This window comes from Carcharodon carcharias, chromosome 7, assembly GCF_017639515.1.
Source record: "Carcharodon carcharias isolate sCarCar2 chromosome 7, sCarCar2.pri, whole genome shotgun sequence".
In the NCBI taxonomy this organism is placed as follows: Eukaryota; Metazoa; Chordata; class Chondrichthyes; order Lamniformes; family Lamnidae; genus Carcharodon; species Carcharodon carcharias.
In genome coordinates, this window is record NC_054473.1 from 36,197,725 (window position 1) to 36,224,086 (window position 26,362).

The window sequence follows — 26,362 nt, forward strand, 5'->3', positions numbered from 1 at the left end:
TGCCCTCACTGCTCTGGTGTCTCCGCTGGAGGGCTCACTCCCTCCAATCCCCGGGGCCTGTGGAACATTGAGGAAGAAGAACTTACCTGGGCTTTGAAGGTGCCTCAACATAGAGGCACCCTCTCTTTCTTCTGGCAGTTGCAGCAGGAGCCACCTCTACTGGTGGTGCTGCCAAGTCTTTGAGCTGTGAGCCCTCTAATTGGGCTGGCATCTCTGAGTGGGTCCTGGTGGCAGCTTCTTAACTGGCCATCACTGGTAAAATGCTGCCTTTGGACCTCCCGCCTGTTAATGCAAGCTTGCGACCCACTTTTGATAGGGGTGCCCAGCTGCCAAGAGAGCTGAGGGAATTCTAACCTCTGCGCCTATTGTGGCCGAAAGTATTTTTTAACCAACTGTACTGGTGTTTCTGTCTCTCCTAATGTGTCAATATTTCTGTCGGCACCATCTGAACTTCACTTCCTCCTCATCTGAGTTTTTCTCCTTTTACATTGCTGAGCATTTTTGTCTCCATTTGTCTGAACAACTATCTCTCCCTCCCAGTTTGTACACTGTTTATCTTTCTGAATCCGAACATACCCTCTTTCTCTTTCCATTGTCTCAATTTTTACAGTAGGGTGGGAAGAGGTCATGGAAGCCTGGTAGTGACAACAAATCCGGCAATGTCAAGAGGATAAACAGGCTGGGTGTTTCTCTTGAAAGAGAGGGTGAACAGGTTGGGTCTCTTCTCTTGAAGAGGGAAGGCTGACAGTACCTAATGAAGGTCTTCAAAATTATCAAAAGTTTTGATAGAGTAGACAGTTTACACTTGTGGGGAAAAGCAAAACTAGATGCCATCAGTATAAGATCTTCACCAAAAGAATCAAATCGGGAATTCTGAAGCAACCTCTTTATCCAGAGAATGGTGACAATGTGAAACTTGCTACCGCAGGGAGTGGTTGAAGCGAATAGTATAGATGTATTTAAGGGAAGGCTAGATAAGCTTTGAGGGAGGAGGGAATTGAGGATTATGCTGATAGGATTAGATGAGGAAATGCAGGTGGAGGCTTATATGGAGTATAAACATTGGCATGGATGAATTGGGCTGAACAGCTTGTTTCTGTGCTGTATATTCTATGTAATCAGGGAATAGAGGCACTTACGATCTTTTTGGAGATAGTCATTGTCTGGCACTTGCGTGGCCTGAAACCATTCCACTTAGTAGCCGATGCCTGAATATTGTCTAGGTCTTGCTATATGAGGGCAAGCGCTGCATCAGCATCTCAGGAGTAGTGAATGTTACTAAATATTGTACAGCCATCATGACCTTATATTGGAGGGAAGGTCATTGATGAAGCAGCTGAAGATGGTTGGGCTTAGGACAGTATTGTGAGGAGCTCTTGCAGTGATGGTCTGGGACTGAGATGATTGGCCTTCAGCAACCACAACTATCTTCCTTTGTGCTAGGTAGGACTCCAACCAGTGAAGAGTTTTCCCTCTGATTCCTAATGACTTCAATTTTGCTATGTCAACTATTTAAATTACTGAATAACGCATATTAGAAGGACAGAGGTGAGATGAGAGTGACTACCTTTGACATCAATGCAGCATTTGACTGAGTTTGGCATTAAGGAACCGAGCAAAACTGGAGTCAATGGGAATCAGGGGAAATATCTCTGTTGCTTGGAGTCATAGGTAGCACAAAGGAAGATGGTTGCGGTTGTCGGAGGTCAGTCATCTCCTCCCCAGGACATCACTGCAGGAGTTCTTCAGGGTAGTGTCCTAGGCCCAACCACCTTCAGCTGCTTCATCCATTTCCTTCCTTCCATCATAAGGTCAGAAGGGGGATGGGCGCTGATGATTGCACAATGTTCAGCACCATTCGCAACTCCCCAAATACTGAAGCAGTCCATATCTAAATGGAACAAGACCTGGACAGTATCCAGGTTTGGGCTGCTAAGTGGCAAATAATACTCATGCCACACAAGTACGAGGCAATGACCATCTCCAACAAGAGAGAATCTAACCATGGCATTACCAGCTCTGAATCCCCCACTATCAGCATCCTGAGGGTTGCCATTGACCAGAAACTGAACTGGACTAGCCATATAAATACTGTGGCTACAAGAACAGGTCAGAGGCTAGGAATCCTGTGGCGAGTAATTCACCTCCTGACTTCCCAAAGCCTGTCCACCATGTGCACGGTGCAAGTCGGGATTGTAATGGAACACTATGATAAAAGCAAAAAACTGCGGATGCTGAAAATCCGAAACAAAAACAAAAACACCTGGAAAAACTCAGCAGGTCTGACAGCATCTGCGGAGAGGAATACAGTCAACGTTTCGGGTCCACATGAAGAGTCATACGGTCTCGAAACGTTAACTGTATTCCTCTCCGCAGATGCTGTCAGACCTGCTGAGATTTTATGGGTATTTTTGTTTTTGTTTGTAATGGAACACTCTCCACTTGCTTGGATAAGTGCAGCTCCACCAACACTCAAGAAACTTGACACCATCCTGGACAAAGCAGCCTGCTTGATTGGCACCTCATCCACAAACATTCGCTCCCTCTACCACCGACATACAGTGACAGCAGTATGTACCATCTACAAGATGCACTGCAGGAAATCACAAAGGCTTTTTAGGCATCACCTTCCAAACCCACGACTGCTACCATCCAGAAGAACAAGGGCAGCAGACACATGGGAATGCCACCACTTGGAAGTTCCCCTCCAAATCACTCATCATCCTGACTTGGAACTATATCACTGTTCCTTCTCTGTCACTGGGTCAAAAACTTGGAACTCCCTCCCTAACAGCACTGTGGGTGTAACTACACCACATGGATTGCAGCGGTTCAAGAAGTCAGCTCACCACCGCTTTCTCAAGGACAAGACAGATGGACAATAAATACTGGCCTAGCCAACAATGCCCATATCCCATGAATGATTAAAAAAAAATGATAGAGGCAGATCACCTTAAATTTAATAAGGCTAGGCCACACCATTGAGGGAGGAGTTTGGGAAGGGGAAGGGTCACACCATTGAGGGAGGAATTTGGGAAGGGGAAGGGTCATGCCATCGAGGGAGGAGTTTGGGAAGTGGAAGGGCCACACCTAGAGGGAGGAGGTTGGGAAGCTTGGCTGAGGAGTGGGAATTGCAGACCCTCGTGAGGCAAGAATGCCTTTTGCAGGATATGGGGGCAAAGGCACGAGGTGCTTTACCTTACCTTCTGCTCCAGCCAGATCTGAAGAAAGCACCTGATGCCACATGCTCAACTGAAACAGAACAGTCCACGAGGCAAGCAAGAAAGGAGGAACTGGGGAATCTGGCATGTGCTACTCGGCTAATGATTGCTGTTGTTCTGAGCAGTTGTTTTGGCAGTCGCCATCCTGATTGACAGGCGACTCAGACAATGATTGCAAATAGTTGTTTTGTAGTACAGAACTTGAGTATTGCTGAAAAAAGAGACATGTCTAAGCTTTTCGTCTTGCACTCATCAGGACACTCGCAAGAATACCAATATAAGGAGCAACATATAAATTGTTGTTTTGCCCCTTGTATTGGTATTCTTGTGAGTGTCCTGATGAGTGCAAGACGAAAAGCTTAGACATGTGCTCTCTTTCAGCAATACATTGATTGAAATTTTGACAATGAGCCCAGGCCCCCCTAGAGCACAGGCTGTAGGGGGAGCCTGCACCTTGTGCACCCCCTCTCCCAGGCCCTGGTTTGGCTTCAGCAGAGAGATTGCTGAGAAGGTTGGCTCTCTGTGTTTCTGTGTTTCCATGGTGCAAAAATCTGGTATTTTCACTGGTGTTACACTGCATTTTAGCAGATAACCAATAAATGGGAACTAGGAAAACAAAGCATAAACAAAAATCATACTTTGCTTTTTATCTTATTGTTTTATCAACAATTGCAAAAATGGTTAAGCTACACATGCATGAATATGAGTATTGTGATTACATGCGATTACATTATGATGTCTGTTGCTTATTTTTATTTATTAAGAAATTTTAATTAGCCACATTTGGATTCTCAATTAGTCATAAGTGGCTATTGGCCAACATATTGGACAGCACTTCTGTATCTGAACTGCTAGCTTTTTCTCTCTCTGCTTTCTCCCTCCCACCTATGTGTCTGAACTTCTAGCTCTGATAGAATCGGTTGGGCAGGTGGTTCAAAAGTAGAATACGTAATAGCTGTGATTTTGCTTATCGTTGTTTTAACCACTGAGGCACCCGCCACAGACAGGCAGGATTCTCCTCAATAGATTTAAAGCAGGGGTTATGGTCCAATTAGGCCCTCAAAATTATTTTATCTAAAAATCGTGGAAGTCCTGTCTAGGGCTGAATCCTCAGCATTTTAAGAGGCACCCACCTATGGGTAATAGAACACAGGATCTTTCTGCTAACTTGGAGTGCCTTGAAAATTTCCAGCTTCCAGGTTGCTTCTCTTTCACATTTTTTTTGCCAAGTCACCCTCAGTAAGTTTCAATCTGATTATAGTAGATGCTGTTATTGCTAGTTTGATTTAGATAGATGGTTTGTTGGTGGAAGTGTAGCACCAGCCTCAGTTACCAGAACCAGCAACAGCAGAGCTGATCAGAGACAGGACCTTTTGAGCAGCTTGTTTGTGGCCATGCTCATCATACAGGGTGTCCATGCCAAGAGTCACTTTCTTGGAGCCATCTGAAGAGCCGTGCTTCAGAAATTGTGCTTTTCCAGTTACCTGTTAGAAGCCTCTGAAGTCTATTGGAGCAGGACTTGCAGATATCATGCTTTGCCAGTGTCTGTAAAAGCCTATAACTTTGTCACTTGTGAGATCTTTCAGCCAGTTACAGTGTGCATCAGCAGTATCTCCCAGTATGCTGTACACAGCTGCATTTGTAGGTTTGCCCTGTTTGCCAGGATTGAAGAGTAAATCACCTTGCCCATTGAACTCAGGATGAGAGATCAGGGTGTAGCAGAATTCAGGGTGACTGCACACATGTTGGCACAAAAACCATTTATCAATAGATAAGGCTATCACTTCATTAATATCTAGCTAGTGTCTGATTGAGAAATGGGATCATGCAAGTTACCCAGGAAGCAATCACAACACAGTTACCCAAGCCTATTATCCATCATCCCCTAACATTTGACCTGTCAGGAACATAGCAGGCTGGCTGCTGGGAATCAAGGGAAACCCCTAGAGATGTGGCTCATAACACCTCACTGTAACTCCATTACACCTGAGCAATTCAGGAATAATCAAAGCCCACAATATTTGGGGCTCTGCACAATATTTGCCACAAAGAGTTTCCCACATTGTAGTAATGTGCTGAATCCTGTGTAGCATTGTCATGACCCTGAATTTGAAGAACTTGCAGCAACAGCAAGAAGAACAAGGATGTTCGCCCGGTGTGCCAACATTTATCCCTCAACCAACAACCAACAAGTGCCATGGAATCATTTATGTCCACCTGAAGGTTTTAATATCACATCTGAAAATGGTGCCTCTGCAGCATTTCCTCAGTACTGCTGAGATGTGCCAACCTAAATTATATGCTCTGGAGTGAGACTTGAACCTGGTGCTTTCTGACTCAGATGTGAAAGTGCTACCTGTGAGCCAAGGCTGACACCTGTGTGGCATATACTTGGCAAGGAATGCATATGTACTCACCACATGCCATATTGGACCTTGTGGCAACCATTTTTCACCTGATAGTTTGGAGATCCACAACCCAAATTCCAGGTAATGTGTACACCAGATTCTAAGACAATACAGCAGTAGAATTCTGAAATAAAAACAGAAGATTGTATTAACCTTGGTTAGACTACACCGTGTACTGTGTAATGATTTGGCTGCTACGTTATAAAAAGGGTATTCAGGCACTGGTGAAGTTGCAAGTGATGTACAAGGAAGATACTAGAATTGTGAGGTTATAGCTTTCAGGAAAGGATGAACAGTCCGTGTCTGATTTCTCTTGAAAAAGAAGGCTAATTTGAAGACCTAATAGAGGTCTTCAAGATTACAAAACGTTTTGATAGACTAGATACAGAGAGTATGTTTGCACATGTGGGAAAAAGCAAACCTAGAGGCTATCAATATAAAAGAGTCACCAAGAAATCAAAACAAGGAATTTAGAAACAATATCTTCACCTAGAGAGTGATGAGAATGTGGAATTTTTGGAATGAGGAATGGGGAGCAATTGAGGTGAGTAGTGTCGATGCATTTACCAGGAAGCTAGATAAGCATAAGAGGGAAAAGGGAATAGAGGGTTATTCTGATAAGAGTTAGATGAGGAAGGATAGTTGGAGGCTTAAGAAGAGCATAAATGCAGGGACGCAATGGCAGAGATGCTGATGTCACTAATTGAATCGATCATCTTCTGTGTCAAGGTTTGTGAGAGCTAAAGCAAGTCTGTATGGGAATTTTTTTTAAGCCGACCATCTGTGTGGTGAGTCCAATTGTCTCACATCCCCTGGCAAATTGCCTTGTGCCTCAGGCTTCCCTTCTAAGTGTGATGTCACCTGCAGGTAAATAAAATAAACAGTGTTACTGTATATTCAGAAGCAACATATAGGAGAAACTGTACATTATCTTATCTACTGTTACAGAGAAATAAACAAAATTGTGCCTGTACATGTAGCATTTGAGAGCACGATGCTAACTCATAGCTTAATGTTTAGTATTAATAATGAATATTAAGCAGTGATACAGAAAGCTAATGTATACAGTGGCATGTTAAAACATAACTTCAGTTTGAACTTTGTGTAATCTTTCCTCATTAACTTTTTAGTAAAATATTTATATTCTAAACCCATATCTATATGCATGGCTTGTAGGTTTCGAAATATAGAATTTTACAGAATTGAAGACTGTTTTGGAGGCTTGCCAGAGTTTCTGTACTGTTTGATTTTACTTCTAATATGATCCTATAATACCATTTTTATTGTTTATCTGAAATATATTTCTTGCATTTTTGCCCACAACATCAGGGGCCAAACTGGGGGTCATGAACCCCTGTGGGGTCACAGGACTGGATTTTGGGTCACGAACTCTGAGGCAGCAATGGCGGCTATGGAGCTTGGACTGAGTTTCGACAGCTGCGAAGCCCCTTTAAATGTTCACTTTTTTCTATTGGTGGGCATGGCTTAATCATCTGTTCTGTGAGGCCCGATTTGCTGCTCCAACCACAGCCTGTGAAAAGGTGGTCTTCGCTTTGTTCATGGAAAATCTAGCAGTTTTAACCCCCCGCCAATTTTCATTCTGGGGGTCACACGATGTCTGAGGCATTAAAATTGGGTCACGTTAGGAAAAAGTTTGGGAACAGCTACACTATATTAACAGTTTGGTTTGATTGTATTTCTGCTGTATATTTGATATATTTCTGCTAGAAACATAGTAATAGATAAAAATTAAATATTATCTTTATGCTGGTATAATTTCTGCACTGCTCCTCTTGAAATTCCACTAAAAGAAGATTTTATTTAATATTTGGGTTTGTTGTAGTGCTGGTTAAAATGTGCCATATGAAATTGTACCGTAATGAGGCTGTTGAGATGTAGTGCTGCCAAAGCTGCTGCTGTTTAAATTGTGACAAGAGTGACTGGGATTGCAACTGGTGAATTACAATTTCTAAAAATACTTGTATAAAATATTGTTATTATAATCAAAAAACCTTCGAACCCAACTCAAGATGTTCTTCAAGATGTTGGATCGATGCTTTTGAGCCAATATTAGGTATTTAAAAAGAAAAGGGAATTTAGTAATGTAGCAGCTGGCTAATGTCAACTACTTAAACAAGTTGAAATGGCATCAGAACCATCTTAACCCTGTAAGTTTCTGAATTGTAATTCATGCACTATTGAAATAACATGTCCTCTGAAAAGTAACAATGGAATTTAATAATCTCGTTATCTTGACTCCCTTCTCTCTCCCCTAGTCTAGTCCCTTCCCACCTACATCCGTGATTCCTCTGACACCTTACGTCACATCAACAATTTCCAGTTCCCTGGCCCCAACCACTTCTTCTTCACCATGGATGTCCAATGTCTTTACACCTCCATCCCCCACCAGGATGGTCTGAGGGCCCTTGGCTTCGTCCTCGAACAGAGGCCCGAACAATCCCCATCCACCACTACTCTCCTCTGTCTGGCTGAACTTGTTCTCACACTGAACAATTTCTCCTTCAACTCCTCTCACTTCCTTCAAATAAAAGGTGTGGCTATGGGTACCCGCATGGGCCCCAGCTATGCCTGTCTCTTTATGGGGTATGTGGAACATTCCTTGTTCCAGTCCTACTCCGGCCCCCTTCCACAACTGTTTCTCCGGTACATCGATGATTACTTCGGTGCTGCTTCATGCTCTCGTTGGGACTTGGAAAAATTTATTAATTTTGCTTCCAATCACCACCCCTCCATCATTTTCACGTGGTCCATCTCTGACACTTCCCTTCCCTTCCTTGACCTCTCTATCTCAATCTCTGGTGAAAGACTGTCACCAATATCCATTACAAGCCTACCGACTCCCACAGCTACCTCGACTACAGCTCCTCACACCCCGCTTCCTGTAAGGACTCCATCCCATTCTCTCAGTACCTTCGCCTTCGTCGCATCTGTTCCGATGATGTTACCTTCAAAAACAGTTCCTCTGACATGTCCTCCTTCTTCCTTAATCGAGGTTTTCCACCCACTGTCGTTGACAGGGCCCTCAATCGTGTCCGGCCCATCTCCCGCGCATCTGCCCTCACGCCTTCTCCTCCCTCCCAGAAACATGATAGAGTCCCCCTTGTCCTCACTTATCACCCCACCAGCCTCCGCATTCAAAGGATCATCCTCCGCCATTTCTGCCAACTCCAGCATGATGCCACCACCAAACACATCTTCAATTCACCCCCCCTGTCGGCATTCCGTAGGAATCGTTCCCTCCGGGACACCCTGGTCCACTCCCCCATTACCCCCTAGTCCTCAACCCCCACCTATGGCACCTCCCCATGCCTACGCAAAAGATGTAACACCTGCCCCTTCACTTCCTCTCTCCTCACCATCCAAGGGCCCAAACACTCCTTTCAAGTGGAGCAGCATTTCACTTGCATTTCCCCCAACTTAGTCTACTGTATTCGTTGCTCCCAATGCGGTCTCCTCTACATTGGAGAGACCAAACGTAAACTGGGCGACCGCTTTGCAGAACACCTGCGGTCTGTCCGCAAGAATGACCCAAACCTCCCTGTCGCTTGCCATTTTAACATTCCACCCTGCTCTCTTGCCCACATGTCTGTCCTTGGCCTGCTGCATTGTTCCAGTGAAGCCCAACGCAAACTGGAGGAACAGCACCTCATCTTCCGAGTCGGCACTTTACAGCCTTCCAGACTGAATATTGAATTCAACAACTTTAGGTCTTGAGCTCCCTCCTCCATCCCCACCCCCTTTCTGTTTCTTCCCCCTTCCTTTTGTTTTTTTTTTCCAATAATTTATATAGATTTTTCCTTTCCCACCTATTTCCATTATTTTTAAATCTTTTATGCCCCCCCACTCCCACTAGAGCTATACCTTGAGTGCCCTACCATCCATTCTTAATTAGCATATTCGTTTAGATAATATCACCAACTTCAACACCTCTGTGTTCTTTTGTCTGTGACATCTTTTGATGATCTGCTCCTATCACTGCTTGCTTGTCCCTACAACACCCCCCCTCTACTTCTCTCTCCCCCTCCCCCCACCTTAAACCAGCTTATATTTCAAACCTCTCCTCGTAAAGAAAAATCAGTTCTGTTGAAGGGTCATGAGGGCTCGAAACGTCAACTCTTTTCTTCTCCGCCGATGCTGCAAGACCTGCTGAGTTTTTCCAGGTAATTCTGTTTTTGTTTAGGATTTCCAGCATCCGCAGTTTTTTGTTTTTATATAATGGAATTTAAGTATTGTGTAAATTTTAAATATGAAATGAAAGTTTGCACGTTGCTTGCTCAAAGTACATACTTGCTGAAGTAATCAGCATGTGAGCTTTGAGAGTAATTTCCTCTCCCTGGGCTGTCAAGGAGCAGCTGAGCAGTAGTGCGTCTCTCCTGGCCCAACCCTGTCTTGTACCATTTAAATGGCCTGGGAGCTGGCGGGAGTGGCAAACCTCTCAGGCCTGCACATTATAAATTAAAGTCTTTCTGGTTACTAATGGCAATCAGAACATAGGTCAGCTGAGATAGGGAGGGAGGCAGACAGTATTTCAGAGGTGTAAGTAAGCAGTCTTAATTGTTGACTGGATGTGAGGTTTGAAGTTCATCTCCGGGTCAAACAGGATATGGAAGTTGCACATATTCAGCTTCAGTTTGAGCAACTATGGCATTGGGTGTGCATTTTCTAGTGAGACTGGAACAGGGTCACTTTGGTCTTGGCAGTGTTTCACTGGAAAAAATTGTGGCTCATCCACAACTTAATGACAGGCAGTCAGACAGCACAGCAGCAGTAATGGCAGTGGTGAGCTATTAAAGCACAATATTTGTGCTTAGGCACTGTTGGACTCCAAAATCCGCTGACAAGTCCGTGGAATTTGATTCTAGGAAAATCAGTTGTTCCTTTTGTGTTACAAAGATTCATTAATTGGCTAATGACAGTTTACTACAACTGATCTTAATTATTGCCTTTCCCAAATCATTGACTGTACTCACTGAAGTGTTACCATAAATTTTAAGTCAAAGCTCTAAAAGCATCTCTAAATTTAACTGTTACAAAGATATACTCAGAAGGAAATCTGTAGATGGCCCATCTGAGCATAATTAATTTGTGGGCAACTGTTTCAGCAGCGTCTTAAGGGATATTTTTCCTTTGAATATAGCTAAGGGTTTAAGAAAAAAATGTGTGCAACATGTATTGCTACATTTTGTTCTTGGACCTCCCTTTCTCACAGCATTGTGGGTGTACCTACACCACACGGACTGCAGTAGCTTAAGAAGATGGCTCACCAGGACCTTGTCAAGCGCAACTAGGGATGGACAGCAAATGGTGGCCTAGCCAGCGATGCCTACATCCTGTGAAAGAAGTAAAAAACTTCCCAACCCTCAGACTTTCGACTGTTCTTTGCATCTTATAAGTATCTTCTTTTAATCTAATACTATCCTTAACTTCCTGAGTAAGTCACAGATGGATCTTTGTTGTTGAGATGATGTTTTTCAGTGGAAAAATTAACGGCAAGCCAGCATGAAATGCGTGCTGCAGTGCTGCTGGGGTGAGGGTGGGAGGAGCGCGAGCGCTGAAGTTCGTGCATGCGTGCAGGTGCGCGCAGTAAAAGCTGCCTGAGGCACAGAGCTGCCTCAGGGAGCTGAAGACTTTCAGCACTCAGAATAGAGAAATGAAAAATAATGAAAACATGTCCTCTCATGTGACTGTGTCACATGAGCAGGGACATGTTAAATAGGAATGCAAAAAGTTTTTGTTTTAAATCACTGGTTGAAACCTCATCCTCTCCTTGGATGAGGTTTCGCCAAAAATGCAAAGGCCGCTTGGCCTTTTCGCCCGCCCGCCCGCCAACTGAATGGTTGGATGGGCAGCAAAAAATTGTACTCAGTTCATTGATTAAGGGCCTTAGTAGGCCGCTTAATTGTCGGCGGGTATGCTGTCGACCAAAATATTACGCAATCATCACGAGTCATTTTATGCTCGAGCATGTCGGGTGCATGCCCGCACGTCAAGCAAAAAATTCTGGCCATAAATTTTTTTCACTTAAATTCGTGGTTTCCAGGAGTGCAACCGCAGCTTACTGTATGTTACTTCCAAACTTACCCTGGAATCCAATTGTATTACGATCACTATTTCCCAGCAGATGTTTTACTGAGATTACAAATTAACCCTGTCTTATTGTACAATAAAGCATCTGGAGAGTCAAGCTCAGGAGCCCCAAAAGGAGGAGAACAAGGAAGAAGATAAGTGGAATGTGGGGAGTGCCAGAGGTATCCAGGTAGATGGCCTGGACCTGGAAGGGATGTTCCCCTCCATTTACTTGAAGGTTGCTTTTGAGAGATACCCTTGTCTGTATTTGAAGCATTGTTCCCATGTGCCTTACCTTACATGCTGAACATAAGGGATGAGTAGCCATCTCTTCAAGGCTCTTTCCTTCCCCTCAAATCCATCCACGGACATTGGGGCTTGGAGTAAAGAGCTGCGGCAGCTTGTACTGGTGGAAGATGTAGGAGTCATGGCAGTTGGCAGGAAAGCGAGTGTACACTTTCAGCAAGCTCTTGTTGTGGTTGAACATTGAGAGAGTGGAATGCCATCAGAGTTGATGAATCTGTTTGGATGGTACTTGGTGCCTTGATGACCACATGGGTGCAATTGATGGTGGCCTGCACCTGGGAGAATCCAGCAATGGTGGTGAAACCCATTCCCCTTTGTGCCTGAGTCCCCGTCTGTTGTGAATTGAATGTACCATTCAGCTCTGGCAAAAAGGGCATTTGTGAGCTGTGAAATGCAGTGGTGTGCTGACATTTGCAAAATACTACCAAGGTCTGCAGCTGATCCTTAGAAGGAGCTAGAAGTGAAGAGGTTCAAGGTGACTGTGACTTTGGCTACTGGCAGGGAATGGTGACCCATGTTGCAAGGTGTGAGGCCTTTGGGGACAAGAGCACAAAGGTTGTGACCAGCTGTCTGGAGAGTGCAGCATTTGTTTTTGTTCATCCCCAGGTAGCGACCTCTTTGGTGGTAGATCCTATTCTGAGGGTGTGACCTTGGTGTTCATCCTGCCTCTTGTTCCTACCCCCAGCTCTCCTGATGCCTGGGGCTCTGCCTTTCCTGTGAAGGTGTTCCACCTAATTGTGACTTGGCTCAAAATCTGAGAGTTGTACTCACATTGCCAGCTGTTGCCTTCTTTATGCTTATGTCCCAGTTGCACTTGGCAGTCTTGTGTCACCTGTATTGCACCAATAACACCTATCTCTCAATGGCCGAGTCCCCATCTGCGCTGTTCAGCCATTTATGAGGCCCATCTAATTTTTTGGTGTGATCATGACTGGTTCCTGTAGTATTAGTGTTTTCAGGGCTGAAAGGGTTAATGTGGGATTAGGGATAAAGTACCACCCACATGATGATGTGAAGGGAATCACATGACTAGTAATAATCTGGTAATAATCTGAATGGAGATAGCTCATGGCTTGGTCTGAAGAAGTCCACTGTCTCGTATATCTACGTAGTTATGTTCTACAATAGTTACTGTCCAGACTTTCTGCCTCTGAACCTCATTCTTAGACAATCGCAACAACATACAACAATTACCTGCTGTCTACTCACTTTCATCTAGCTAGTCTGCCTCAGACAACACCCCCCTTGAACTCTTCAACAATCTTAATTGGTCTTCATTATGGATTGGGTAGGATCGTAGTGCTGTCCTCCCACTGCCCTGGTAAAAATGGCTGGTACTGGGAATGGTATTGGGAAACTTGCATGCTGCTGACTCTAGCATTTTTGTTCTCCACCTACCTCTGTTCCAGCACCTGGTGGGACCTGAAAATTTATCCCATTCAACCCATAATGTGTTGCAGTGATGATAAAGCATTGTTTAACTGAAGTTGCTTATCCCTTAACTGTCAGTGAAACATAATATATCCTGGGGCTTCTCCAAATGGTACTATTGCATTTTAAAAAGAACCACATACACATTGCATTTTAGAATGCTTTCAGACATTCGTTCAGCTTGCGTTCCGCCAGGGGCACTCAGCTCCTGACCTTGTTACAGCTTTGATCCAAACATGGACAAAAGAGCTGAACTTGAGATGAGGTGAGAGTGAATATTCTTGACATAAAGGCAGCATTCGACCGAATGTGGCATCAAGGAGCCCTAGCAAAACTGGAGTCAAAATGAGAATAAGAGGGAAAACTCTCCACTGGGTGGAGTCATACTGAGCACAAAGTAAGATGGTTGTGGTATTGGAGGTCAATCATCTCAGTCCCAGGACATCACTGCAGGAGTTTCACAGGGTAGTGTCCTAGGCCCAACCATCTTCAGCTGTTTCATCCATCATAAGGTCAGAAGTGGGGATGTTCGCTGATGATTGCACAATGTTCAGCACCATTCATGACTCAGATACTGGAGCAGTCCATGTCCAAATGCGGCAAGACCTGGACAACATCCAGGCTTAGGCTGGCAAGTGGCAAGTAACATTTGCTCCACACAAATTCCAGGCAATGGCCATCTCCAAGATAGAATCCAACTATCTCCCCTTGACATTCAATGGCATTACCATCACTGAATACCCCACTATCAACATCCTTGGGGTTACCATTGACCAAAAACTGAACTGGACCAACCATATCAATACTGTGGCTACAAGATGAGGTCAGAGGCTGGGAATTCTGCAGAGACTAACTCCCCTCTTGACTCCCTAAAGCATCTCCACCATCTACGAGGCACAAGTCAGGAGTGTGATGGATGAATGCAGCTCTAATAACACTCAAGAAGCTCAAACCATCCAGGACAAAGCAACCTGCTTGATTGGCACCCTATCCACCACCCTCAACATTCACTCCTTCCACCAGTGACACACAGTGGCAGCAGTGTGTACCATCTACAAGATGTACTGGAGCAACTCACCAAGACTGCTTCTTCCAAACCAATGACCTCTATTGTCTAGAAGGAGAAGGGCAGCAGGTGCATGGAACATCATCACCTGCAAGTTCCTTTTCAAGCTACACACCATCGTGACTTGGTAGAATATTCCATTCCTTCACTATTGCTGGGTCTAAATCCTGGAACTCCCTCTCTAATAACATTGTGGGTGTACCTGCACACACAGACTACAACGGTTCAAGAAGGCAGCTGAATGGCAATTGGAGATAGGCAATAAATGCTGGCCTAGGCAGCGAAGCCCACATCCCTTGAAAAAGAAATTCCAACCATAAATGCAGCTAGGAACATAAAACTTAGAAGCAGGAGTTGTCCATTTGGCCTTTCAAGCCTGCTGCACCATGTGATAGGATCATAGCTGATTTGATTGTGGTCTCAACTCCACTTTCCTGTCTGACCGCTATAACCCTTGATTCCCTTGTCTATCAAAAATCTATCTAACTCAGCATTGAATAAATTCAATGACCCAACCGCCACGACTTTCTGGAGAAGAGAATTCCACAGGTTAATGACTCTCTGAGAGAAAGAAATTATCTTCGTCTCCGTCTTAAAAGGGAGACCTTTTATTTTTAAACTATGTTCCCTACTTCTAGTTTCCCTCACAAGAAGAAACATCCTCCCGGTATCACACTATCAAGTCCCCTCAGGATCTTTTATGTTTTAATAAAATCACCTCTCATTCTTCTAACCTCCAATCTGTTTTACTGAAATTAAGTGCCATAAGTACGCAGCGCGCAATCAGTGAGTGGAGACTTCGGCCTGAGTAAGACAGAAACCGAGTGAGTATATTTGGGAATTTGGTTCAAGTGGGAATTTGGTGCAGGGGGAAAGAGGTGCTGTAGCTAAGGTGCACTGCAAGAAGTGCGACTTAGAATAGAGTGCTGGGATTTGGGTAATTAAGGGATTTAGGGAAGGAAGGGAAAGAGGTGCTCTTTTGCTTTCTGTTTTCTAACTCTCTCAGCCTTCAGCAAGTGGTTGTACTCTGCTACAGGAGAAGAAGTTAGATATTTGGTGAGTATCTGGTAAGTGACTAAGGTTCTATTCCTAAGGTTCAAAATAGTCCAGCAACTGGTGGTAAAGGTAATAAAATATTTAAAAACAGAATTAAAGTATATAATTAAATAAAATAATTTAGTAGTTATTTAGAACACATTAAGGATGTCAGGACAGGTAATGTGTCACAGCTGCAGCATGTGGGAGCTCCTTGATGCCAGTTAGATCCAGGGCAACCAGGTCTGCAGTAAGTGTTTGAAGCTTGAGCAGCTTCAGCTCAGAGTTTATGAGATGGAGGCTGAACTACAGACACTGTGACACATCAGGGTGGGGGAGAATTACCTGGATCCTTTGTACCAGGAGGCAGTCACACCTCTTAGGACAAATCTTTTGATTTGGTTAGTGGTCAGGGACTGGAGTGTGTGACTGCGAGTGAGGCAGGTAAGGGGACTCAAAGGGCGGGAGTGTGAGCTTCTGCAATTGTTCAACAGGTTTGAGTTTTTTTCTGCTTGTTTGGATGAGAATGGGGGTTACAGGGTTGATGAGCTAACTGGCCATGGCACTGTGGGACAGAAAACCATTTCAGTGAGAGGAGCAAAAAAGAATTTAGTGGAAGTAGGGGATAGTATAATTAGAGAGATTGACACAGTTTTCTGCAGCAAAGAGCTTGAGTCTAGATGGCTGTGTTGCTTGCCTAGTGCCAGGGTGTGGGATTTATGCTCGGGGCTAGAGAGAAACTTGAAGCGGGAGGGGGAGGACCCAGTCGTCATGGTCCATGTAGGTACCAATGACATAAGCAGGACAAAGAAGGAGCCTCTGCATTGTCAGTATGAGGACCTTGGCACTAAATAAAGAAGCAGAACCTCAAAGGTCATAATCTCTGGATTATTACCTGAGCCACATGCAAATTGGCATAGGAAAAATCAGATTAGGGAGATTAATGTGTGGCTCAAAGACTGGTGTGGGAGAAATGGGTTCTGGTTCGTGGGCCACTGGCACCAGTACTGGGGAAAGTGGGATCTGTACCATTGGGACAATCTACACCTGAACCATACTGGGACCAGTGTTCTTGCGAGCCACATAACTAGGGAAGTGGAGAGGATTTTGAATTAAATAGCGGAGACAAGGGATCAAATTTGCGAAGATGTGGTAAATCAAAGAACAGAGACAAGACAAAAGAAGGTATTGTTATGGGAAATGAAAAACAGACAATGACAGGAAGGGATAGAGAGTACAAATCTAACAGTAAATCAACAGATGAAACTAGAGGCTATAAAAAGAATAAAAGGATAAAACTAAAAGCCCTGTATCTGAATGCATGTAGCATTCGAAACAAAACAAATGAACTGAGAGTGCACATAGAAATAAATAATTACAATTTGAGTGCCATTACGGAGACATGTCTGCGGAAGGACATGGATTGGGACCTGAATATTGAAGGGTACAGGATATTAAGGAAGGACAAGAAGTGAGGAAAAGGTGGAAATGTGGCTCTGTTAGTTAATGATGGTAGCACAATAGAGAAGAGAAGACCTAAGTTCAGGAGGCCAGGATGTGGAAACTGTTTGGGTAGAGATGAGACATGGTAAAGGCAAGAAGTCACTTGTGGGAGTTGTGTACAGGCCCCCTAACAGTAACCACATGGTAGGGTTGAGCAGAAAGGAAGAAGTAATTGGAGCTTGTCAGAAAGGCACGGCGATAATCATTGGACATTTTAATTTACATATAGACTTGGAAAGTCAGATGGGCAAAGGCAGCCTAGATGAGGAGTACATTTAATGTTTTCAAGATAGTTTCTTAGAACAGCATGTTCTGGAGCTGACCAGAGAGCAGGTTATACTAGACCTGGTTTTGTGCAATGAAATGGGAGTAATTAATTATCTCTGAAGTGAAGGTGCCCCTAGGTAGCAGTGACCATAATATGATTGAATTTTACATTCAATTTGAGGGAGAGAGGAGTGGGTCTGAGACTAAGTTTTTATACTTAAATAAAGAAAATTATGAGGGCATGATAGCTGAGCTGGCTAAAGTGAATTGGCAAATTAGGTTAAGGGATAGGTCAATAGAAATGCAGTGGCTAATATTTAAGGGAATGTTTCAGAATGCACAGAATAAATACATTCCAATGAGTAAGAAAAAGTCCAAGGGATGGACACACCATCTGTGGGTAACTAGAAAGGTTAAAGATGGTATCAAACTTAAAGAAAAAAGCATATAATTGTGTAAAGCTAGGTGGAAGGCCAGAAGATTGGACAGAATATAAAGAACAACAAAGGATGACTAAAAGATTATCAAGGAGTGAAAAATTAGAGTATGAGAGAAAGCTAGCCAGAAATATAAAAACAGAAAGAATTTTTATAAATATTTAAAAAAGAGAAGTTAGCAAAGTGAACGTTGGTCCTATAGAAAGTGAGTCTGGAGAATTGATAACGGAAAACAAGGAGATGGCAGATGAATTAAACAAGTATTTTGCATCAGTTTTCACTATAGAGGATACAAGTAACATCCCAGAAGCAGCTATAAACCAAGAAATAGAAGTGGGGAATTAAGTCAGAAAAATTACAGTCACCAGGGAGGTGAAGTGGTACTCAGGAAATTGTTGGAGCTGTGGGCTGACAAGAGCCTGGGTCCTGATAGACTTCATCCTAGGGTCTTAAAAGAAGTGCCTAGTGAGATAATTGATACATTGTTTTAATTTTCCAAAACTCCCTTGATTCGGGGAAGGTCTCATTCGATTGGAAGTTAGCAAATGGGAGGGAGACAAAAAGTGGGAAACTACAGGCCGGTTAGCTTGACATCTATTGGTAGGGAAAATGTTAGAAGCTGTTATCAAAGAAGTTAGAGTAGGGCACTTGGATAAGCCCAAGGTCATCAGGCAGCCAGCATGATTTTATGAAAGGGAAATTGTATTTAAGCAACTTATTGGAGTTCTTTGAGGAAATAACATGTGCTGTGCATAAAGGGGAACTGGTGGATGTACTGTACTTAGATTTCCAGAAGGCATTTGATAAAGTGCCACATCAAAGGCTGTTGTGGAAAATAAAAGCTCATGGTATAGGGGGTAACATGTTGGCATGGATAGAAGATTGGCTGGCTCACAGGAAGCAGAGAGTAGACGTAAATGGGTCTTTTCAGGTTGGCAAGATGTAACGAGTGACATGCCAAAGGGATCAGTGCTGGGACCTCAACTGTTTACAATTTATATAATTGACTTGGATGAAGGGATTGAAGGGATGGTTACCAAATTTGCTGATGACACAAAGGTAGGTAGGCAAGTAAGTTGTGAAGAGGATGTAAGGAGGCTACAAACAGATACAGTTAGGTTAAGTGAGTGGGCAAAGATCTGGCAGATGAATTATAATGTGGGAAAATGTGAAATTGTCCATTTTGGTGGGAGGAATAAAAGGGAAGCATATTATCTAAATAATGAGAGATTGCAGAGCTCTTGAGCTGCAGAGAGATCTGATTTTCCAGTGCACGAATCACAAAACGTGAGTAAACAAGTACAGCAAGTAATTAGGAAAGCTAAGAGAATGTTATCATTTATTGCGAGGGAATTGAATACAAAAGTAGGGAAGTTATACTTCAGTTGCACAGGGCACTAGTGAGACCACATTTGGAGTACTGTGCACTATATTCGTCACCTTATTGAAGAAAGGATGTAAATGCATTGGAAGCAGTTTGGGGAAGATTTACCAGACTAATACCTGGAATGGGTGGGTTGTCTTATGAGGAAAGGTTGGACAGACAAGGCTTGTATCCGCTGGAGTTTAGAAGAGTAAAAGGTGACTTGATTGAAACATATAAGATCCTGAGGGGTTTTGACAGGGTTGATGTGGAAAGGATGTTTCCTCTTGTGGAAACATCTAGAACTAGGGATCATTGTTTAAAAATAAGGTATCGCCCATTTAAAATTTGCCCATTTAAAACAGAGATGAGGCGAAAATTTTTCACTCAGAGAGTCATGAGTCTTTGGAACTCTGTTCCTGAAAAGATGGTGGAAGCGGAGTCTTTGAATATTTTTAAGGCAGAGGTGCATTGACTGTTGGTAAGCAAGGGGGTGATAGGTTATCGGGGGTAGGTGGGATGCAGATTTCAGGTTACTATCAGGTCAGCCATTATCTTATTAAATGGCGGAGCAGGCTCAAGGGGCAGAATGGCCTATTCCTGCTCCTTGTTCATAAAACCAAAACATTGATAAATAAAACATTGCATACACAAGGAATAGTTATAGTTTTCATTCACTTATTCAAAAATGAAACTCACTTGCAACTGTAACAACCAAAGTTCCTTCACTTGTTTCAATCCCATAAATTGAAACCAGTAACCAACCTTTAAGAATATATCTGTATGCAGTGGTAATTTTTAATAATGCTATGTCCCTTTTATCTATCAAAATACTCAAATTACTAAAAATTGCAAGTAGAACAACAATAATGTGAGAATAGCAAATATTGAATATAGCAAATAGCGAACAGTTAAAGCAGTATTACCCAAAAGAAATGGCCAATGTGTTTCTAATAATGTAGGAAAATTTTAAAAATTGGAGTCCATTTTTGCAAACATGGTGTAAATATACACGTCTATATATCAAGTCAAGGAAACATTGAAAAACTCAAAACTTCAAAGACATAGGAAAAAACATTGATTAACATTGGTTTCCGATGCCACATGGATGGTTCAATCACAACATGAACTTGGTGGCTTGAGACCGAGTTGGTATTGGGCCCTGAAATTGAGCCTTATGAGAGCTGCAGATGCCAACTGGATGTTCCAATGCAACTTCGTGGTTGGGGCCTTAGGAATTTTGGTTGGTTGACCTGGGGATGGGGCAGGCATGGAAGCAAACTGGGGTGAGGGGTAGGCCTGGCCTGCAATGGCCCACTGTATTTTTGTGAACTCGAGCCTGCTCCTGACTAGAATTGAATCGTAAAATTTTGTTTACTGTTTTGTTGCAGCATACATTTTAATGACTGATTAGGCTACTACATTGATGACCTGGAACAACTGGGTGAAGCATGTAGAGCACAAGTTACACTCAGTTGATGACCAGTTTTCATTAGAATCCTCCAAGCTTGGTAAGACCCCTATTTGCACATGCAGGGTGCTTACAGTGTGTGTTTTTTTAAAGTAGAAATGTTAAAGTGTTATGATCAGTGAAGAACTGTTAAACATGATTTGATTTCTTTATTTGTTTGTCTTTTGCAATACACATCTTCTATACATAAAATTGCAGGAACAAAATGTGCACAGTGTATCTTGGTTTTCTTAAAAGCCTATTAATGAAACATGTAAAAAAGTTTTTTTAAAAAGCTTTCGTGAAATAGTGATCCAAACTCCATTTATTACATTATGAAATATTAGCTGGGTTGGTTCTTTTTTTGCATAATACCAAAAGTAAATACTTTTATGTTTAGTTCCCATGGATTTGGATAGATAGGACTGATCTTACATTGCAAAAAGAAGACCCTGGTCAAATCCTAAGGATCCTTCACCTTGTTCTGAAACACATTTTGGCTCTCATATTGTGATGTGACAATTTACTATTATGCACAATCTAGAAATATTTTAATATTACTGTGATAGTGTCACATATTCGTTTATGCTCCATCTGCTTTGCTAATGTCACCTAAAAACTTGTCATGCCTGTGCAATGTCACATACAGTTGTTTAGTCAAATAAAGCCTTTTGAAGGTGCCACTAACATCGTAGAAAGCTTCTGCCAGAAATTGGTACACACTTTTCACAATTCATACAAAATAGGAATGTAACTTTGATTAACAATTTGGGGTATATATTTTCTCTGCTTTCCTTTCATTAACTTAAATTTCCATAAATTCATTACTCAGAAGGAATAAAAACAGCCAAGACTCAAATCCTCAAAGTTTCCACAGACCTTTTTTTTGTGTAAATTACGTAACTGAATTAAAGGCATCATTCTTCTACCAGCTTTTCCAGGTTTCTGGTATAGATCTTATATTTATTGAAAACATGAACCTGAAGTGAAAAAGCACTCAAGTATGACTCATCGATCTATTTTAAAATCCATTGCACTGTTTCTACTTTCTATAAATTAAAATATTTTTGTGTAGATGGTAGAATTTTTTATTCGACTCTGTAGCAAATAAAATAACAAATTTGAGTATATTCTTAATTTTCCAGTCTTAATATTTAAATAAATTAATTCATAATACCCACACTAGAAAAAACACAATATAGTGTCATCAATTCAAGTAAGTTCATTTTTTTCTTTTCATTTATTCATGCCATGTAGATGCCCAGTATATTTGTCTCTGGTTTGATTTTACCACTGACTGAAGACTGACGATATGCTCAGTTGGGTGAGACAATCAAGTTCTAGTGACATGCAGCCTAGAAATTCAAACTTCCAATGTGTTGTCTGTGAGTCAGCCCAAAATTACTTAAGTTGTTAAACTGCCTTGACAAATCCTGTGTTTGAGAATGAATCAGAAGTTATTAACAAAAGCATAGAACTAAAATTGTCAAACATTATGTCTATGATTACACAGAATTTGTTAAAGGAGCCCTCTGACTTCTGGGTTTATCATCAATTCCTTAAATGTAACAGCTATGTTATAAAAATCTGGAGAGTGAATCTCTAAGCTTTTAAGGTTGTTTATATGATCTGTTAACCACAAATATTATAATGAACAAGTTGAAGCTTCTGTAGACAGAAACATGTCTTCCTTCTGAAATACTACATTATTTGTCTATCTTGGACATTCCCAAACTTTACTTACGGCATACCTCCTTCCAGATCTATCAGCTGCCCGCATAGCCCAACCAGCTTACAAGTTTAATATTTTAACCCCTTTATTTACCAAACATTGGACAAAATGTATAAATTAAGATGCACATATATGACTTCAACAATGGTTTAATTATACGACTTATCGTTAATGTGATGGATGAGATTGTTTGTTCGAGCATAGGTGCATAATGTCGAAGTGATAGGTAATAGTTGAGTCATAAATTGTTTTCCACACAATACTGCTGCGACACTTGAATTTCATTCCTGTGAGTGATGAAAATTTCATGCTAATAAGTTGGAGCAAACGGTATCAAAATCTTCATAGGTCTGTCTGACAATTTGGAGAACTTTGCTCTTATTTGGACCTAAAACTCACCTAACTACTTTTGTTGGAACTCAGTCATGTGCCTGCCATCAGTTGAGATGTCCAGGAGATTCTCTTGTTATTTTATTGGCAAGTCTTGCAGCATGGAAAAAAAATTATGAAAAGCTTGTGGACCTAACTTTGTGTTCCCCATTAAGGGAAAGTACCTGCGCAATTGTTTCACCAGTTCAGTTACATGTTGTTTGATACCTCCTTTAAGGCTGTCTTGTGCATTAGTTTATTTGTGAGGAATTCATGCATGTTTGGGAAAATTTCAGTGTTCTTTTCCTCCTAAGAGTGAGCCCAGAATTGCGGGTTTACCATTGACTCAGTTTTGTTTTCGCTATTGAAGATGCTTGCATTCAGCCTTTGAAGTCCTAGATTTTGTTCATTCAGGCAGCAGAGTATTGTTAGGAAATAGAGATAGTTTAAGTAAGTTATATTTATTTTTGTGGGTGTTAGGAATGAGTTTTAGTTTTAGCTTTAAGTTTAGTTTGTGATTCTGTATTGTGTTAAGAAAGGAAGGAACTTGAGTTTTAGTTTCACTTTAAAAGATGCCTGTATTTTAATGAGGTTTTACAACACTTGAAGAGGAGCTAAAACAAACGCAAGGTAGAAAAACTATGCTGTTGTCTAGCAATAGGAGGCCCACACCCAGACAGGGAAGACCAGAACAGCAGTTTTTTAAAAGCAAAATACTGTGGATGCTGGAAATCTGAAACAAAAACAGAAAATGCTGGAAAAACTCAGCGGGTCTAGCAGCATCTGTGGAGAGAGAAACAGAGTTAACGTTTCGAGTCCGTATGAACACTATTCAGAGCTCTGAAGAAGGGTCATGTGCACTCGAAATATTAACTTGGTTTCTCTCTCCACAGATGCTGCTGAAGGAGGGTCATATGGACTTGAAACGTTAACCTTGTTTCTCTCTCCCTAGATGCTGCTGAAGAAGGGTCATACAGACTCAAAATGTGAACTCTGTTTCTCCTGCACAGATGCTGCTAGACCTGCCGAGTTTTTCCAGCATTTTCTGTTTTTGTTACAGCAGTTTTTTAGTTCAGCTAAAGCCAGGAGAGGCTGGACACAGCAGAGGGAACTGCAGAGAGAGCAGATTTCCCATAGAACAAGGCAAGGTCCCAGAAGCCCAGGATAAGACCCTAAAGGAAAAAAAGAAAGTCCCAAGAAGATCTTCTAGTCAAAGCAAGAAGAGGAATCTGGAACAAAATCCTGTCCAGTGGAAGTGAAGGTAGGGAGCAGAGAGGAAGGCTCCAAGCTTAAAGGGAGGAAGCTGCAGGATGTAGACTTAAAGCAAAATAGGCTTATGAGAAGCCAGGAGAGCTAAGGAGACAGCCAAAGGTCTGTAGCTCTTTACTGTGGGCATGTGAAGCAATGGTGTTCTGTTGGCATGGCTGAGCATCTGAGAGAGATGCATGGAAGGCAAAGCTTGAATGCACGTGGTGATCCGGGGAGAGGAACACCAGAAGGAGAGGTTGAAATCCTGGAGGTGTGCCCTTTTGGAAGGTGTCCGAGAGAAAGCTTTGGGTGGGAGAAGATTCCAAAGGATCCTCGAGAGTGGAGGTTAGAAACTCCCGTTTGAAAGATGGAGTCCATTGAGACCAGTTGGCTCACGGTGAGACAAGCTTCTGGGGGTAATTGATGAGAGATCCATAGCATCTGTTTAGGGTAGCATCTGTCACTCGGTTTCAAAGTGCGGTGTGCCTGATGACAGTTTGCCAATGGTTTACGTGGATTGTGTACTTACTGTGAACATGAGAGTATAAGATAGCTTTTGTAATTTATGTTATCCTTACAAATTACTATATATATCTGTAAAGGTATAGTTGTGGGTGAAGGAGTGTTGTAATATAGTTCATCTTTTCTTGTTTAATGTTTTATTCTTTTGTTGAAAATTCATCAGCTGACTTCTGTGACTTTGTCCAGTAGCCGCCCTCCACGTTTCTAAACAAAGCCAGGTTCCACCCTGGGATCTGGCTTGTCCAGTAGTAACATCAGCAGGGATCATAATATATTTGACAAGTAGCCCAGCCATACAAGCCAGGCTGTGTCATGCAAACAGAGAGTGGTCTGTAAAAAAAAAAACTTGACTTCTGATTGAAGTTCAAAGTAATGTGTAAAGACCTTGCCACATGACAGCCTTCATATGTATGTGTTTTCACTTCTTAATTCATTATATAAAGCAGAAAGTATTCTAAAGTTCATGGATCAAGCAGGCTTTGATATTGGGTGCTTCCCTATGTAAACTGCAGTGCACCCACATTGCATTGGGAACAATTGTTCTGATATGTGTCACTACTCCACTCTGCCTACCAACCATTGACTTTGCTCCATCAGTGCAGATGCCAGTACATTGACTGGATACTATTGTTTTGATTTATGAAGCTGCCAAGCAACCGGGAAATCTGCTTAGCTGTGGTTCCAGTAAGCAGCAACTGGCCAGACAAAATACTGTCCTGTATGGCACATTCGTAAATGTGCCACACACAAACCAGAAGATGAGCTAAGCCTTCCACAGCTGTAGATTCTTCCAGCTGCAGAGCAAAGTACTGGCATTTAATAACATGGTTCAGTAATTGAGTTAGGACATCATTGGTCATGCCTTTAATTCAATGTGACACCGTGTTGTTTGATAATGGCACTAACAGAATTAACATTTGGGCCTTCTCTCCAAGCATAATGCTTACTGTGTCTGCAGCCGCAGGTAGTATTTGTTCCTCTGCTACGGTGTGAGGTTTTCCTGATTTTGCAACTCTGTGACTTGTTAAGAATGAGGCTTCAAGGGCCTAAATATTATCATCATTAGCAGCAGATTGCAAAAATGTCTACCTTGCCATTAGCTGAGCACATATCTGTCGAAAAATTATTGCCATTTGTCCTTGTGTTCATGTTTTGTTTCCAAGTGCCTACTTAGAAGAGATGGTTTTAGACTATTTTTTGACAGGACTTCATCACATAACACACACTGCGACTGAGTGAATTCACTAGCTCCAGTCCAAGGGGAGAATTTTCTTCCCATTGGAGGTGGGGGGGGGTGGGAGCGGGCGTGGGCGAGCGCACAGCCGATCACTGCCCACGATTGGCTGGGTGCCGCCATTTTGTGTGGGCAGGCCAGTTAAGGCCTGCCCAGTGTGACATTCACCCAGAAGCACTGAGCACTCCCTGTGTGGGCAAGGGGAGGAGGGAGAGTCGGGGCTTGTGCTGTTTCGTGCATGCATGATTTAGTGTGTTTTTTTTAGATTTTAAAGGATAAAAATTTTTTTAAACCATGTCTCCTCATGTGACAGTGCCACATGAGCTGGGACATGTCAATGAACTTTAATAAAATATGTATTTAATTTATAAACCATTCATGAAACCTCATCCTGCCTGTAAATGCGAAGGCCATCTGGGCTCAATTAATTACTTTAATTAGCTTTTAAATGGCCTTAATAGACCTTTGACAGTTCAGCGGGTGCGCAGTCAACTGCGCTGCGCGCCCGCCAAACTGAGGATCAGAATGACTCGCAGTGATGTTGGGACGCACGCCCAAGATTCTACCCCAAGTATATGCTATTTCAATGTACTTTTTGTCACATTTGGGTCTCTCTAATATAAATCCTATTTTGTGCCTAGTGCCAGCATTTCACTTTACTGGCTGAAATTTGCATGTCAAGT

The 26,362-nt window shown here is 42.4% G+C and overlaps 1 protein-coding gene across 1 annotated transcript in view; it reads left to right on the forward strand.

Annotated features, from left to right (window-relative positions):
- Window positions 1–26,362, forward strand: part of LOC121280566 (voltage-dependent L-type calcium channel subunit alpha-1D-like) — a 676,393-nt gene that overhangs the window by 35,174 nt on the left and 614,857 nt on the right. The window lies entirely within an intron of this gene.